We start from the raw sequence: 17,315 nt of genomic DNA on the forward strand, positions 1-17,315 counted from the left end.
TGGACGGAAACCCAAACGCTAAAACATCAAGGAAAATGCCTAAAATCCTTTTTTTTTTTTTTTTTTTCCTGACGATTCGAATAATTTACGAGTCTAAATTTGAAAAAGATATATTAGGAGTTCGGAAAGAGGAGTAAGTAATCCTCAAAAGAAAAACATTTTTATTGAATTTATTCATTTCCTTTTCTACCAAAATTCAAATTGCTTCTGCGTCTTAATTAATCGAAAGTCGAATTAGGATGATAGGGATAGTGAGTAGGGATGCAAATATTTTACGAACCGTTTTCATGTAACTAATATCAAGAAGTCACAACTACTAGTGGTCAATACTTTTCAAAGAAAGGTGTAATTGAAATCCTTCGTGTGACTTCACTGCTGATATTTCGATTACAGGTCCAGAATCCCGATAGAAAGTAACAATCGATGCGATCTGTCCAATGAAAGCTAAAGAGCAAGAATTCAGTCATGCATAGGGAAAGTTCCGTTCCAACGTACCGTTGCCTTTATGGCTATCGTCGTAAATCTGCCCTCTGAACCATTGTAGGATCACTCTCGGCTGCGGTCGTCAATCGAAAGCTACCCGCAAATTGTCGATATAATGCGCAGGCATCAAAGAACCCCCTAAAAACCACAAGTGAGCGGGAAAAGAGCAAAATGCATAGATTTAAGGCACATACATTCTAGGAAAAGATTCTCCCCTCCCAATTTTTATTGCAGGATTTACTGGTCACATGCAGAGAGTTTCCCATTTCATGAAGAGTTAGACCGAAGCTGAAAGCATTATGCTGCTTATCGCTTTGGACAAGTACTAGGCAGGGCCAACCATCTGGGAGTGCGGCGGATGCTATGTATGGTCATTTACAGATATAATACAGTTTAGTGCAAGTTTGCAACATTTTGCAAACATAAAGTACGGTAATTTACCTCACCTACTAGGTTAAATTGCATATATTATTTTGAGAATTCATACTATAAAATGTTTAATACTGTTAGATCTAATCATGCCCATGCCAAGGAAATATCTCTCTGAGTGTCAAGACTGTTTTTAAATAAAGAAAAAGGAAGAAAAGCGAAGTAATTCTGGCATTGAAATTGCTTCGACTTCAAAAGTTACAATTCAAACTTCAACTAGCAAAGCAAGTTCCTCACGATGAAAGTTTAGAAACTGTGAATCTTGCAATGAAAGTTTAGAAACTGTGAAAATCTTTGAAGAACCCTATGTCCATACAAATATGATTGAATCAGAAAATAACGACGAAAATGACAATAGCAAATGTGATCAAGTGTTTATAAGTGATTCAGGTTTATGATCAATCATTATAACTGAGAAGTTTAATATGTTTTGTGTTAAAAATAGATATGTACAACACAAAGCTAGTTTTTGCTAAGAATGCTGAAGGTAGATCGTTTTCCACTAATTACTACTTTTTAAAAAAATGTGCCAAATGGCGAAATGCAGCTTTACAGCTGGTTGATTTATTCAAAAACGCAAGACGCGGTGCTTTATTTTTGCTATACATAATTTTCCATAGGAAATGAAAAATCTACACGATTTATAGGTATCTATAATAACTGGAGAAAGTTATCAACTTAAATTCAAAATCACGAGCGTTTTATTTGTCACTAATTCGTTTATTACCTGGAAAGAATTATTGAAACGACTAAATTTATCTTCGTCTATTGATAATGCAATTCAAGTTAATATAAACAAGGAAACGGAAGGACTTAAATTACTATTTCAAAGAATTGTAGAAGTGATTCTGTTTTTAGCATGTAATAATCTTCCGCTTCGAAGGAACCGCGAAATAATAGGAACATCTAATAATGGAATTTTTTTTGTGTTTAATCGAATTATTAAATGCGATCATGTGCTTATGAATCATATAAACTGAATAAAATATTCCAAAAAAATAGCACATACATCACACGAACAAATTATACCTGTGTTAGGACATGAAGTTCTTAACAAAAATAAAGACGATCAAAAGTAACCACGCATTACAATATCCAAATTGATTCTATTTCTGATATTTCCTATAAAAAACAAACTTCAATCTTTATGAGGTATGTAAATTTTGAAGAGAAAAGATTAAGTATAAATGAGTCATTTATAAATTTTATTGAAGTAACTGATGTGCCTGGAAAAGGACTAGCAAAAGCTGTTTTGGAAATATTAAATGAGCTTAATTTAGATATTATCGATTGTATTGGACAGGCATACGACAACGGTAGCAACATGAAAGGGAAATAAAAAGGTGCACAACTCTAGAATAATTACTCTAAACCGTCATGCAATTTATGTGCCTTGCCTTTGACACACTTTAAATTTATTAATTTGTGATGTCTCTTCCAGCAGTATGTATTGTGGGTTTTCTGGATATTGTAACGTTTATGTTGCTTAATTTCTATATTTACAGAAAGGTGGGGGAAAAAAAGATGGGATGGATTTAAAAAGGTGGTAAATTCTACAAAAGCATTTAAACATTACTCTTAAACCATTATGCGATATTCGTTGGGAAACTAATATAAATACGGTGAAAGCAGTGTATATACAGTTTGAACAGATTTGCAATGACTAGTAGAAGAATTTACTGATGCAAATAACAATATTACAGTGGTATCCGAAGCTAAAAGTCTATTGGATTCTATACAAGAAATGACATTTATTTTATGTTTAATAATATGGTTTATCATATAATTTAAAACTAACGCTATCAATAAACTATTTCATTTATTATATTTAGTAAAAACAATTATTCTCGACTGGGCTTTTAATTTAGTCAATAAAATTAAAACTGAATCCGAAAATTGAATTCTTTATTTTTAAACGAAGCAAAAGCGATGGAATGTAATTTGAATCTTTCAGAATATTTTCCTGAAAAACTTCGAAAAAGAGAAAATTTATATTACAAAGAAGTGAAGATGATTATTTTCAGAAGATGAAATTATAGAAAACCCGTTGAGGAGTGTAGATGCCCCTAACTCTGTAACTGATACTGGTATTGTATAGATAGAAGATAGATTTAAATGTATTTCAAATTAATCACTGGTATGAAAGCTTTAGAAAAATATGAATTAGAATAAAGTTCAAAAAACATTGTACCATTTTATAATAACGATGTAGATGAAAATCTAATCTAAATAATTGTTTTACTACGGGATTTGATTTTGAATGAAAACAATGTAAATAACCCTCATCACATATTGCAACATATACTAATTAATAATTATAATGATTTCTTTCTAAATGTCTTCACTGTGTTAAAACTTTTCTTTACATTTCCAGTTACTATAAATGCTGAGGGCTCTTTCAGCAAATTAAAATTAATAAATAATTGTCTTCGGTCAAGCATATGGGCATAAGGCTTAAAGGCACTTGCTATGCTATGCATCGAAAAAGAAACTGCAAAAAATTGTAATTTTTCTAAAATAATTAATAGCAAAAACAAACTCACGCATTAAAAAACAGGTAGTAGTAATTTGTTCATATTTGCATCTTTTTTCTTTCACTTTGCAAGAAATTTTGGACCCCAAATGATTTTTCGCACTGGCTCCTTCATAGAGAAAGCGGACTCTGGTGCTACGTGGAAAATAAATAACATCGAAAAGGAAATATGCATTAAAATTTTTTATTAGTATTGCATGGAATCTCATGATAAACTTGATAATGCTTTGTTATCAAAACCTGCAGAAGTGAAGTAGGATTATTAAAAGGTCTAGATGTAAAAGTGAAATGATTAAAATGTGAAAAAAATGAATTTGAAAAATAAAATGTATTGTATTCATGGTGATTAAAAATTAATATAAAATCCAATTTCTCAGATTAATGTAAAAACCCGTTCTCACGACTCGTGCCCATTTTTAGATAGGCACATTTGCTTCTCTCTTGTGGTTTTCCACGGTTTTTTGATGTCTGTTCATTTTACCGACAATTTACTGGAAGCTTCCGACCAACGTCCACAAGTTGGTGTGGTTTTACAATGGTTGGTCGATTTACGATATTATCTGTAAAGGCAACAGGCCGTCGGAATGGGGCTTAATAGGGGCGGTGCCAGAGGTTTACCGAAGAGGGTGCAAGACAAATCCAACAATGGGCAAGCGTAATTTCTCTAATTTGGCCTCAAAATAACTCATAATAATTATTTTTTATATTTTTAAATAAAGGAAATTAAATATTATTTAGCTTCTTTTTTTATTCAGATACTGACCCTCTCTTACACTGTTAAAAATTTACAAAGATATTTGTAAAAAAAATGTTCTCGATTTTTTTTACTGAACATCAAAGTAGTAGTAGTTTATAAGAATTGCAACAACGAACAGGAATTCGGATTTATTCATTTTTGAATTATCTTTATCAGAGACAGACGCCTCGTTTTCCAGAAATGTGCTTTTCGAACTTACGGAGGACTAAAACGTGGTGATCATCAAAATCACGAGTTCAAATTTTTTTGACGATTGCTATATTTTCTCTATACTACGTATACGAGAAAGTAAAAATCAATACATTTTATTAAAAAACAATTAGATCTCGAATACGAACTCCCCTATCTTCATTTTTAAGCACGTGGTCTTGTAGTTAAATACTTTTCTCCCTCGAAGCTATCGCAAGCTAATATTTTCTCCAAAAAATGAGTTTTATCCTCTCAGTTGCATGTATTGGTTTTTCTTGATTCCTTCGTATACAATAATGAATCTGAATCACGCATCGAATCACTAACTTTTTAATCTGCATTAAGTGAAAATATTAAACAATTTAAAATGAAAAAAAACCACTTGAAAACGTATCATTATCTCAAATGTCTTTATATTATTCTAACAATTAAAATAAAAATCATTGCCCCAAATAAGATTTGCCATCTAATTAGGAAGTTAAGTAAATTCGTATGTCAAGGGGTTAATATGTTATAGATGAATATTCTATGAATAACTATTTTAATCATCATTTTATTAAGGCATCTTTATTCAAAGTCTATTAAAAATTTAGAAGCATCTGAAATTATATAATTTTTGCCGTGAAAAGTAATTGGAAGAAAAAAATAAAAACGATACATTCCGCGATTCCATAGTCATAATATTAAATGCAGAATTTGAAGAATTTGGGTAATAATTTATTTAGCAAATTTGGTGCATAGTTTGATAAACTCTTTGAATATAGCTAAAAAGCTACCATGTCCCAATTTTTTTTTTTTTTTTTTTTGCTATCTATTGCAGTTGGTAATATTTTTTTTAGTGTAATAATTGAAGCCTGTTAAATTAGATTGCAAAAGAAAACAAATATTTTACTGTTTAATAAACTTCATTTATAACTCACTTGGCAGTGCATATTATAAGGCTCCTCTCTTATAAAGTGGCCAATTTAGTTTATATTTCAGTACATTTTTAACAAGTTAAAGTTTTAGATTAATATCCTTTAACACTTTTATGAATATAGTATATATGTTTTCATTACAAATCTGGCTTTAGATGCCTGAATTCAAGTTTATGCACTATTTTACTGAAAGAGATATTTGGCTGTAAAAAATTTCGAATAATTAAGCAAACGTATAGTAATCAAATCAATTATATTTAATTAAAGTTTGATTGTATCCTAAGATTTTATCATTCATAGAATTTTATCAATGTGTTTGAACTTATGCTCAACTATGAAAATAAAGTTTGTTATTTGGTTTTCTTTCGATCTAGTCCGCAAATTACGAAAAATAGTGATTATTTTGAAATTTTACCGTTGGAAAGAATTGTAAAAGTACATAAAGCTAAAAGAGAAATGTTATATTTTTATTTACATAGGAATCCTTAAAATAAATGCAATGCCTATTTGTATGCTTTTAATGCCGATGTGCATTAAATTTTTTTAAATCAATTCAGAGCGGAATATCATTGGAGAACCTTTTAAACCGGATCGACGGGTGATGGTTAAAATGTGTATACTGTGAAACACTCCTGTTAAGCCTGTGGATTTTTTTTTATGAATGTTATTATTTACGTATAAATATGACTTGAAGTGCTTGCTATTAGAATTCACTTTTGTGACATCATATTAATATGCAGGTATGGTATTATTGGGAGGATTCAAATTTAATGAAAATATAACAGCCAGATATAACAAAATGGAGGGCAAATATGCGTCTTTTAAACTATTTCTGCTTAATGAACCACTACATGGCAAACATTGACTTTTAACAGATTGCGGCATGGTATAGTCAATAAAGTATGTAATGGCATATCACACGAATTGCGCAAAAGTAGTTTTAAAGAAATCTGCTAAGAAGTTAAATTAAAGTGAGTATATATGTTTAGCCCATATTGGACCACTCATAAAAACAAACATAAGAAAAATGTGAATTTTTAAAGGCATGATCATTGCAAGAAACTTTCACATATAAAACAAAAATTTAAAATACTTTTTAAAATATAGACTGCATTATAAATAGGACAACGGTCCAATACACTACAAAAAATTACAAAGCTCGACTTGTCTTACAGAAAATATTTTATAAATGGAAATCAGGAAAATAGTTTCTACTTAGTCTAACATTACACATTTTTCAAATTGTAATAGGCTTTTTTCCTGGAAAGATTTTAATTGACATCGTCTTTGACGACCATTTGGGTTTTTACTAATAAATGCTCATAATTTAAGAGACGAAGTTCTTTATTATTCTGCAACATACCTCTTTGTTTAATGTTGTTTCTCGGAATTGTTACGCCAATTTAACTTATTGTTACTGACCTGAGGAATATTAATGTTTTCCATGTGAAGTAAAAAATTATCCATATGTATCCTGAGAAACTTAGGATTTTTCACAGTAGATAGCAAAGATTCCATAACACGTTGAGAAAGTGGCTCCATAAACTTTTCTTGAGCGCCTTGATAAGAAATAATAATGACGGGATATCCATTATAAGATGTCAAAACCCACAACTGGTATCCAAGTTTCACAGGTTTATTTTTCATGCGCATTTTACAACCGTGTGTGCCAAAATAGTGTACCATTCTTTCGTCGATTGTTAGATTTTCTGAAAATATTCCAAATTGTTGTAGTGCAGTATTAAGTTTTTCTGAAAGTGGAGACATCATAGCTCTATTCACTAAAGTTGTGTCAGTGTCCGGAACATTTTCCCAATACATTTTTTTTCACGTAATAACCACTGTAAAAAAGATTGCCTATAGACTTTTCGATGTCGTTTTCGTTGAATTAAAAATAATGATCTTTCTTCTGCGCTGGATATTGATTAGTCCATGCATCTGCATGCGATATTTTATCATTAGTCTTCATGCGAAAGAGTTCAACGGGAGTTTTTCCTTATATCGGATCTGCAATATGTTGAGGATCTTGAGAAGAAAAAGGGCATGGTAAAAACGAAAATTCTAGCGCACATTCTCGAATTTCATTAGCACCACAGGCTTCATCTGTGTTATAATTTGTGAAATTTTCGTCTATTTTTGATTCGTCACTGACCGCATCTGATACCGATCATCATTCATTACACATTAATTCTTCATCGGATAAAGAAATCAAGAACTTACTGGTCAGTTTACAACAACAACAACAAAAATAGTCCGCAAGCTTGCAATTACAAAATAAAGTAGCAACTTAACTAATAGAAAGACAAGAAAGTACCAAAAACAAGTCTCGCAAGCGTATGTGCAATGGCATAAACAGAAGAGCGTGTTTGTCAAAGGGGACTGATACCAAGGAACATTTCAACTTTTTGTCTACCCTTGCCCCCTACTACGGAAAGATAAAAAGACACATTGTGATTTGAATTCAAGGAATGCGATCTAGAAGTATGAAAAAAAGGCGTGTATCGGACCATTGGCCTATTTATAGGACAGCTGGAAAACTCCTATCAAATGCCTGTAATATTTTTTTTCACGGATATTTTCAGTGCTGTGAACAACACTGATGATTTACTAAATACTATATTGTTTGTTTCAGAATAATAATAATTTTATTGTTATTTAAGGGATTAAAACTTTGACCTTATTTCAGAGGTGAATTTAAAGCAATTTCTTTTAATTGATTATTTTTTAACTACATTTTCCCCTCTAATTTATTAAATTTAGTCTATTTATAATAATTTAAGAAAAGTTTTATGCAGATTTTAACTGTTTCGTTTATTTCACTCTCATTTAATTTAACTGTCCTATAAATAGGACAGCGATCCAATATGGGTTAAGAGAAATATCAAGTCTGATAGTTTGACTACAAAATCTCGATATCTTTCGATAGTGTATAGTGATATAAGAATTTTGGTATTTTTTAAGTAATTAAAATATTGACATTTTCTGAAATAAATTATATTTATGGCAATCAAAAGCAATATATAGAGTTATTAAAATGGTCTTCAAGTGCTTATGATTTGAAATCACTATTATTTCAATGTGCTGATAAAAACGCTATAGGACTATTTAAAATTAATTGCAAATATCCTAATAAAATGTAACTATGCAACTAAAGCCTTTTAAAGTTATAGGATTTCACTACTTATCCTATTATTAAACGAATGTCCATTATGAAAATATCATATAATATTAATGGGATTTTCATTTCTCCTTTTAAAAATATTTTTACGAAGAAATAATTATATTCCCTTTTCACGTGAACATAAAAATATTCATTTAGACTAAGTCTTATTAATTACTTGTTCTTATTTCAATAAGTCCACCATTACCATTGACGTAAGTATCTTTTTTAAACATTTGCCATCGGTATTATAAAAAAAATTCAATCTTGGAACAAGCCTAAAAGATTTTTTTTTTTGGCAAAATTTACTTCTTCTAATGTCAGCTCTATGAATTTTGCATTTTTTCTTGAAGAAAGAATAAATGTAGAAAATGAAGAGTGATTCAATTAAGAGATACTCACAAAACAAGATTTGCTCAAACAGTTAATAAAATAATTGTGAAAATGGCACTGAAATTTTAAAAATCCATTCGTCAGATGATATTGTAACGTATACAGATGAGAAGGATGCATTCTCGAATTCACCCGCCTCCAGCCCAAAGTAGTTTAATAGTTGAGCCTCAAATTCAATGGAAATTCTTCAATGGAAATACAATGGTTTGTTGTTGACGATTTATAATCCGTCATTAATAAGAAATAGCCTTTTTTGTTTTTGTTTGCAGAAGAGTTACTTCTCTCTTGGCATTGATGTAAAAGTCTGATGTACTGTATAATTCGAAATGCTAACGTTTACAACTCCAGCTCCATTGGAAGAATTGCCTTAAATTCTTTACAGACTAGTCAATTTCATTTAGTAAGACTTTAGTTCAATATATGGTTTTTGGCCAAGCGTACCGAAATTGTGCCAATCATCTAAAACTTGCTGAAAGTTTTCCATTTAAGATGAGCACTAGATGGCAAACTAACTGATTTTAGAGTCACAATAAAGGATTGTCACATTTGGCGAGGAAAATACCTTAAATAATTCGGTGACCGTATATTAATCTTGGTCTAGCATTCCAATTTATCATGTAACTTTAAATCCTTCACTGCAGATGACTGCAATTTAAATTCATGTTAATATGTTTATAACAGTCTGTACTACAAATTCACCTCCTTATCGAGTTGTTTTTCAGAGCTCTTAAATTAGGAATGGGAGCATTTGCTGCTAAAAGATTCCTACTTATCCACTTCAACATTGGCAACAATTGTTTCTCAGAAAAATCAATTCCCGACTCCTCTTTTATTATCATTTTGTATTTATTTAAAATTGGACCAAGAAATATGATTGATATATAAAAAAATTTATTTGGCAGTAATAAAATATATAATGGTACTTTCAATTTGGTTGAACCGACTATAGCGTTAAGTATGTCCAATATTACTTTTCCTAGATAAAACTCATGACATTAAAGAATGTGAGTGAACATCACGAGTGTTCTTGTAATACCTTTTAATAATATTTTGATTGAAGAACATTTACCAGTAATGTGGAGGAAGGTTGTGAATTTCTTATAATCTGTATCAACTCAGCTTCCTTTAATATTAATATAACGTCATTATTAAACCGGTGTAAAGCATTTTCAATGACACTAATTAAATACAAACAAAATGAAACAATATATCTGCTCGATCCATACCAATGAGGCGAAAAGGTGATTAAAGAGCTCCACTCATATAGTATGAGGATGTTTAATCAGATAGTATTGCCTAATAAAATCTACATAAATTTAGAGTGTCCCATAACTATTGGTATAAACTTTAAGGGGAGACCATTTCCCGTCAAAAGGATGGAGAATTGCCTAGAAACCGATGATTGGAAACATCACTGCACGCCGGTAGGTGGTGCTATTAACTAGAGCTTTGGAAGGAAAAATATCCGTTTTTTTCGCAATCATATCTGCATTAATCTCTTTAATAAGAGCATGCAATGTTATACGAAGAGTGAGTTTGCAGATATTCACTTCGTGCACAAATGGGCTGACAGCAATGTACGAGCAGTTCAGAGACGGTTCGAGAACTTTTTCACAGAGAGATGAACCGTACCATCGGATTGTTTCGAATGTACATCACAATTTAAATGAATATGAATCCTCAAGAGGTAGTACGCATAATGGGGACAGGACACAAATAGCTGGTACTCCCTGCATCGAATAGAATGCCTTGTCTGCCGTAGTGGGTAATCTGAGCACCATAGCTGCTGCCGTACGTGGATCAAGGAATAGTGTACATCGTGTTTGGCAAGGCGAAGCCTTACTCTCGTATCATCTCTATGTATACCTTAAATAATTTGGTATACATAGAGATGATATGAGTGTTGCAATCGTTATGTACACTATATCGATATGAGTGTTACAATCGTTGCTTCCCCAGGATTATCCCTTATGCATGCGTTTTGTGGAGTGGTATCTCCATCAGTGTGATCAAGATGCTCCTTTCCCGTCTTATGTTTTGTTTACGGATGATACATACTTCAGCCGAGATGGAGGGTAAAACCAACATAATACACATTTATCGACTCACGTGAACCCTTTCGGAGTGATACCTATGATGCCCAACATCGTTTCTCAGTAAATGTTTGGTCTGGTCTGGTGAGCGATTACTTAATTTGGACTTACTTGTTGCTATGACATCAGCAAATTATCTCATCTTTTTGGAAGAGGTTCAAGCAGACTTACTTCACCCTGTTCCACAGATTGTGAGAAGTAACATGAGGTTTCAGCATAATGAGCGCCTTCCCCTTTTGAAAACTGCGTTCGGACACACTTGAGTATGTCATTTGAGCAACGATGGATTGGGTGCGGCGAGCGCACCCAATTCCACCTTTGTCCCTACGCTTTTCTGATCAAAGCAACTTGGATTTCTTTCTGTGGGAAGCACTTAAAGCTATAGTGTATGCATCTGTCGAGTACGAAATCGATATGATTGCAAGCATCGTCTGCGCTATTACAGATATTCAAGAAAATCCAGGCGTGTTTGAATGAAATCCGGGTCCACCAATCCATGGTTCGTCGGTGTAACGCATGCATCGCTTGCAATGGTAGGAACATTGAACATCTTTTATAACATTTTCACATGATATCATTTACTGCAGAATAATTTATGAGCAATATATATTTCTGGTAATCTCTACCTTGTGCCTCATCATATAGTGAACCTCTTTACCATGATGTTTCTGGTCATGGATTGCTAACCAATTCTCAATTCTTTAGATGTATCCTATCTCACCTTAAAGTTTGTACTAATATTTATGGGGCTCCCTGTATAAAATGCTAACGTACATGGAATAGAAATTGCTCTTATTACTTATTGTGGAATGGTAATAGTCAAATGTAAACATATCGATATAGGAACAGTTTTTATTGGTTTATTCAGCGTTTTTACAGGCGAACTTAATTCGAAATTTCGCTAATTAAAGGACCTGAAAAATATTACTATAAATGCTCATCGTGATGCTAAATACTTTATACAGTCAGAATATCTAAAAGAAATTATTTTAAAATAATAGGTGCCGAACAGAAAGTTTAATCGATGGCGAAAATAGGCGTAACTATCACTTAATGGCTATGACTTACCTATCGAAATAGATGACCGTTTCTTTCAAAACTATTAATCTCACACATTTTTTGTGTTTTATCTTAAAAAATTACTGCTTTAATAATATCGATACCCTTTTTATGACATTTTTTTCTTTACTTTTAATACATATTTATGATGCTTTCAATGTTATGATAAAATTCAAACTGGACTGAAGTTTAGACTTTTATCGAGTCTCGTATTTTCCATTCTTTTAAAAAATATATAAACTGCTTATTCTATCGAAATGAGACTATCGCTGCATGCTCTTCGAATCAGCTTCCAATTCAGCATTGCAGGTGGGATGCAGTCAATTATTTAGGACTCGGACTTCCATCGGGGACATTTTTGGTTTTCGTATATCATTTGCAAAACAATATGTTTGGCACTCAGATTACAAAAGCTTGCTTTAAAACGTTAATTTAAAATAAAAAGTGATTTTGAACATTTAATGTATGATAGGGTTCTCAACTCATGATTTAGAACATGCAAAACCATTATATGGAGGTTCATTCGGACATTGAATGAGGTTATTATTACAGGATTTATATGTTCAAAATTATCAAAGGAAGACGAGTACTTAAAATTGTGTCGACTCTGCGCTAAGGAACGAGAAGGGAGTAATGGTTCTTCTCAGTGGAATCAAGGGAGTAAGCAGTTTCTGCACCACCTGGTTGCCTAAGGTGAACAACTGACTCGCCAGGAATATTGATTATATATTTTTTTCCAGATAAATCGTTGATATATAACTTCATGTCCACCATTCTGCCAAACTGTTTGACATTAAAGTCGAGTGGTTTTGATTGCTTTACTTGGGCTCTCTTTTTTGAACTGAATCGTTTAGATATGCACGAATTTCTCTGACGGAGACATTCCAGTAACATCACAGAGCTATCAAAATCACAGGCACCCGGTTCTTCTATCTTCTAAATTTCGTTGCATTGTAACTTCACTTTTTCATTTCATTCATTGAATATTACACAGATATTAAGCAGAATTCTTCTGCTTTAGCTTTGAACAGTGGAGGAAAATCAAGCGAATAAGTATTTGGTAAAACAATGAATATTGGTTTGAATTTCAGGATAAAATTATTGTTGTTGGAATCTGCTACTAGAAATTAAGCAAAATATTTTTTTAAAAAATTGCCAAAATTCCGGGAAAATTGGCACAACTATTAAACTGATGTCATAAAAAGGCAATTTTTTATATTTTAAAACGGTGCATAATTCATTTTTGAGCAGAAATACTTCCGAAAATTATCACGAAAAAATGTCAAAATTCAGTATAATTTTTAATTAATTAAAGTTTTCATTAAAATGTCAAAAAACTCACTCCAAATTGCACATTACCACCCACCTCCCTCCAAAAAAATATATGTTCCAACCTTGGTACCCTCCCCACACAGACATTTTTATTATTAGCAGGGAATATTCAAACATTGCAGATGTACTTTTTTTTTTCAAGTCGATACATTTACTTTACTATTATAAAAGTTAACAAGGAATATTGTATTGTGATGGTAAATTAATCTATTACTTCATTATTTTTTTAATAAATCTCATATTATGATGTTGTTCTAAGTTGAAAAGGCTAATGTTAAACCGAATTCGTACACAAACTTCCTGATTTTTTTTGTTTGTGTATTTTGAATCTAATAACATGAATTTAAAATTTCTAAATTTTTAAAAAGTAAAAATAAATTGCTAAAAAAATAAGAATAAAAGGAATAAAATATAATAACAGTAAATAAATTCAGAAATCGATTGATCGATTAAAGAAAAGAACTAATTAAAATAAAAAAATTTTTTAAGTGCATAAAATAAAAGCATGTTTTGGAAAGTGTTTTATTAAATTTATTCACTTTATAATGGCAACATTTTCCGGCTAGTTTCGGGATAGAATTTTTTTGAGGAGTAGAACGTTTCATATACAAGACATTAAAAAAAGCATAGAATATATAGCAAAAAAAGATTAATAATGCTCTTAAATTAATATTTCAGAAATATTTACTCACCTAGTTATCACTGAAACACAAAAGTGATTATTATTCTAGTGACAGAAGCTTATAAAAGACTCTATTTGTATAGCGCTATTGGATTCTTTTTTGTGAAGAGACACCACATTAATCTCCAACCGAGAACCGTTGTGTCAGTGACAGCCAAATGACGAGTTTAGTGAAATTGCCTTATTTGTTTGGATATAATAGCTCAGGTGTTCCTAGCAGCAAAATGGCAGGGAATCTTTTATCGTACCGCGGGTCAGTGGACAGGTTATAATATATATATATATATATATATATATATATATATATATATATATATATATATATATATATATATATATATATATATATATAACGGTTTGGATGAGAAAGAAATGTCTTATAGCTCTGGGAGCAAAACTGCTATCCATTTCGTATCATGGCACTGAACCTTCATATGGTGTCGTGTATTGTTAACGTAACGTACTATAGAGTATTAACAATCTAAAGACATAAAATGGTTATGGAATAATGGTACGCACCTAATTAAGGTATTCTTTTCATGTTTTGCCGCATCTTAATTGTTGGTGGATCATGGAAATTCAGTGGGAATGCACGGACGATGGAAATTTCTCTTTCGAAGAAACAATCAATCATCAAATGAAGCCAGAGGCCCAGAGAAAGAGTGACCATTCACCGCTGCCAATGTCTAATCCGTACATCGCTGCATACCTCATCTTTATCGGTAAGTGACAATACACTGATTAAGATGATAAAAAAAATTACAGATTTTTTTTTCAGGATATTGATAATAATCATAAAGGTTTTAGTTTGAATTAGCTCTTTAGAAATTAAACTGTGACTGCCAGTTGGAAGAATTTCGGCTTTGGAACAAAAAGCTGTCGAATAATCAGTTGCTGGTCTGGCGTAAGCCATTGGCGAGACCTAAACCAGATTCCTTTCCTTCTTCAAGAACACATTTCAGAACTTTGAAGTGCATCTTGAAACAGCTGTCAGGTTATTTCAAAACGGAAGTTAATCTAATTAAACTAAACTTCCAAATGTTTTTTTTTCTTTTTGTTTTTTCCAAACAGAATAAAATTTAAATTATGATAGAATACGCAAATTCTACGAATTATTTCACACCGATAGTTTCCTTTAATAATCGTGGTAAAAACAAAATAAGTGATCCATTGATATCAACAACAACTTCATTAAGAATCAAATTTCAATCAGTATTTTGTTCATCAATACATTTGGTTAAATACTTAAAATTTGAAAGATTTCATTTTGAACCAATCATCAGCAAATGCGCATTGCATTTTCAGTGGATATAATAAAATTTTTTGATAAAAGCGCTGTTTTATTTAATCAACTTTTGTAATGGCTTAAATATGTATCTATTTCATTACTACTGTTATCAAAATTGCATTACATCTGGGCTAATGTATTTTTAGTACTTAAAATCAGTAGCTGCATTTCATGTGAAGAAATTTGTGAACATGGCTTATTATTAGGGATTTTTTTATCTGATTATATTCAAACGTATTCTGTAAGTATTTAAATTACTTATGTATAGCTTTTACACTGAGTATTTAAATTTATAGAAATGGAAAATAAGAGAGTGCTTTAAAACTGAACAATGTAATTGCAGAATATTTTTTACAAATCAGACAGACTTTTCTTCTTCTTTAAGATTGCTTGCAAAGTTCAATCCTTTATTGTTATTAATGATTTATTGTTCTCAATACTTCATATAAGATGCGAAAATTCGGTGTATTTATGATTGAAAAGATTCAATGCTTCTTTTAAGCGATTTTGAATTATTTTTAAAAAGAATTTCTTAGTTCTCCAGATGAGATACTTTTGTTAATTTTAAATCGATTATTTGACAATTAAAAAGGAATGGTGTTGAGCTCTTATTGTAATATCATTGTATTATTTACCGAAACAGGAGAATCAAGAGGTTATTACCCTCTGAAGATAGTTCTTTTTGTATTCTGGGGAATAAGATGAATATTATATACGCATGAGTGCAACCTTTCATTTATATTATTTAGGAAGATGAAAAAATTATTTATTTTATTGATTTGTTTTGAAACTTTAAAATCACTCCGAAGGTTTTTGTTACTATACGTCTAAAAATAATGTAAAAACGAAGCATCCTTCAGAAAGGAGAGCCTCGACATACGAATGCAAGCAGTCAGCTGTAGTGAATCAGAGAGGCCATGTGGCCTGACAACGTCGCTGCACTTCATTTTGTTTCTGAGCCATGTTCTTATTTATCTTGTTATTGGCGGTAACATTTATGGAATGAGCATATTAAAAATTCGTTCAATTATCAATCATTTTTATGTCATTGTTTTCATTATAAAGTTGAATTGGAATCTGGCACCTAAAGGATTCAGTCATGTCATTAAAATACACCAATGGATTGTGACAATGAATTGTAATTGTCATTATTTATTGTAGCTATTTCGTTTGGTTTCCTATGAGGTCATTGATACTAATCTCCCACCCATAGCAATAAAGCAAGGTCACATGTTTGAATATGAGTCCTGCGAACAGCCAAGCACGTCGCTCATCTGCCCGCATTGTCTTCGCCGATGTTCTGCAATCTAGAAATAATATCTACCGCCACATTCTTGCTACTATCTCGAGTACAAAGTGTAGAGAAAGTATGGTAACCGTCATAAAAATTCGAATTTGAGATTTTGACAAATCTCTAAGTTTCAGACTTCCCTGAGTTCGAAAAGCACATTTTTGCCATTATGTCTGTCTGTCCGTCTATTTCTGATAAAAACAACTTAAAAACGTTTTAATCTAGACATATTAAATTTAATATATGTTTTTTCAGCAAGTTGTCAGATTTCTGTGAAATGTTGAGCCAAATCCATTTAGGGGAGAGCTGCCTGTCAGGCTCTTCGACTGTAAAGTCAGCACGATAACTGCGAGGAGAAGAGAGCTGGGCGGATAGAATTCGCTATAACGTTCTTAACGTCTATGGTACAGACACCTTTCACGTCTTGAGCCAAACTCAACGACCGTCCACCAGTTTGTACTTCCAGAAGCATGTAAACGCGACGCTTCAAAAACGCAGTGATTCAAATATACTAAATGTGTTATCTTATTTTGTAACTACAAGAATCATTCAAAGTCAAATTTTTGTTACAATCGATTGCGAAAAACGGGTCAAAAACACACATTTGATTTTCGGTTACTTCTAACCGCATGACAGGGATGAATCACCAAGGATGGCATGATAGCTTCAATGAAAAACGTTAAATTCCCGCCAAAAACGAACATTTCGT

This window comes from Argiope bruennichi, chromosome 1 (genome assembly GCF_947563725.1).
Source record: "Argiope bruennichi chromosome 1, qqArgBrue1.1, whole genome shotgun sequence".
In the NCBI taxonomy this organism is placed as follows: domain Eukaryota; kingdom Metazoa; phylum Arthropoda; class Arachnida; order Araneae; family Araneidae; genus Argiope; species Argiope bruennichi.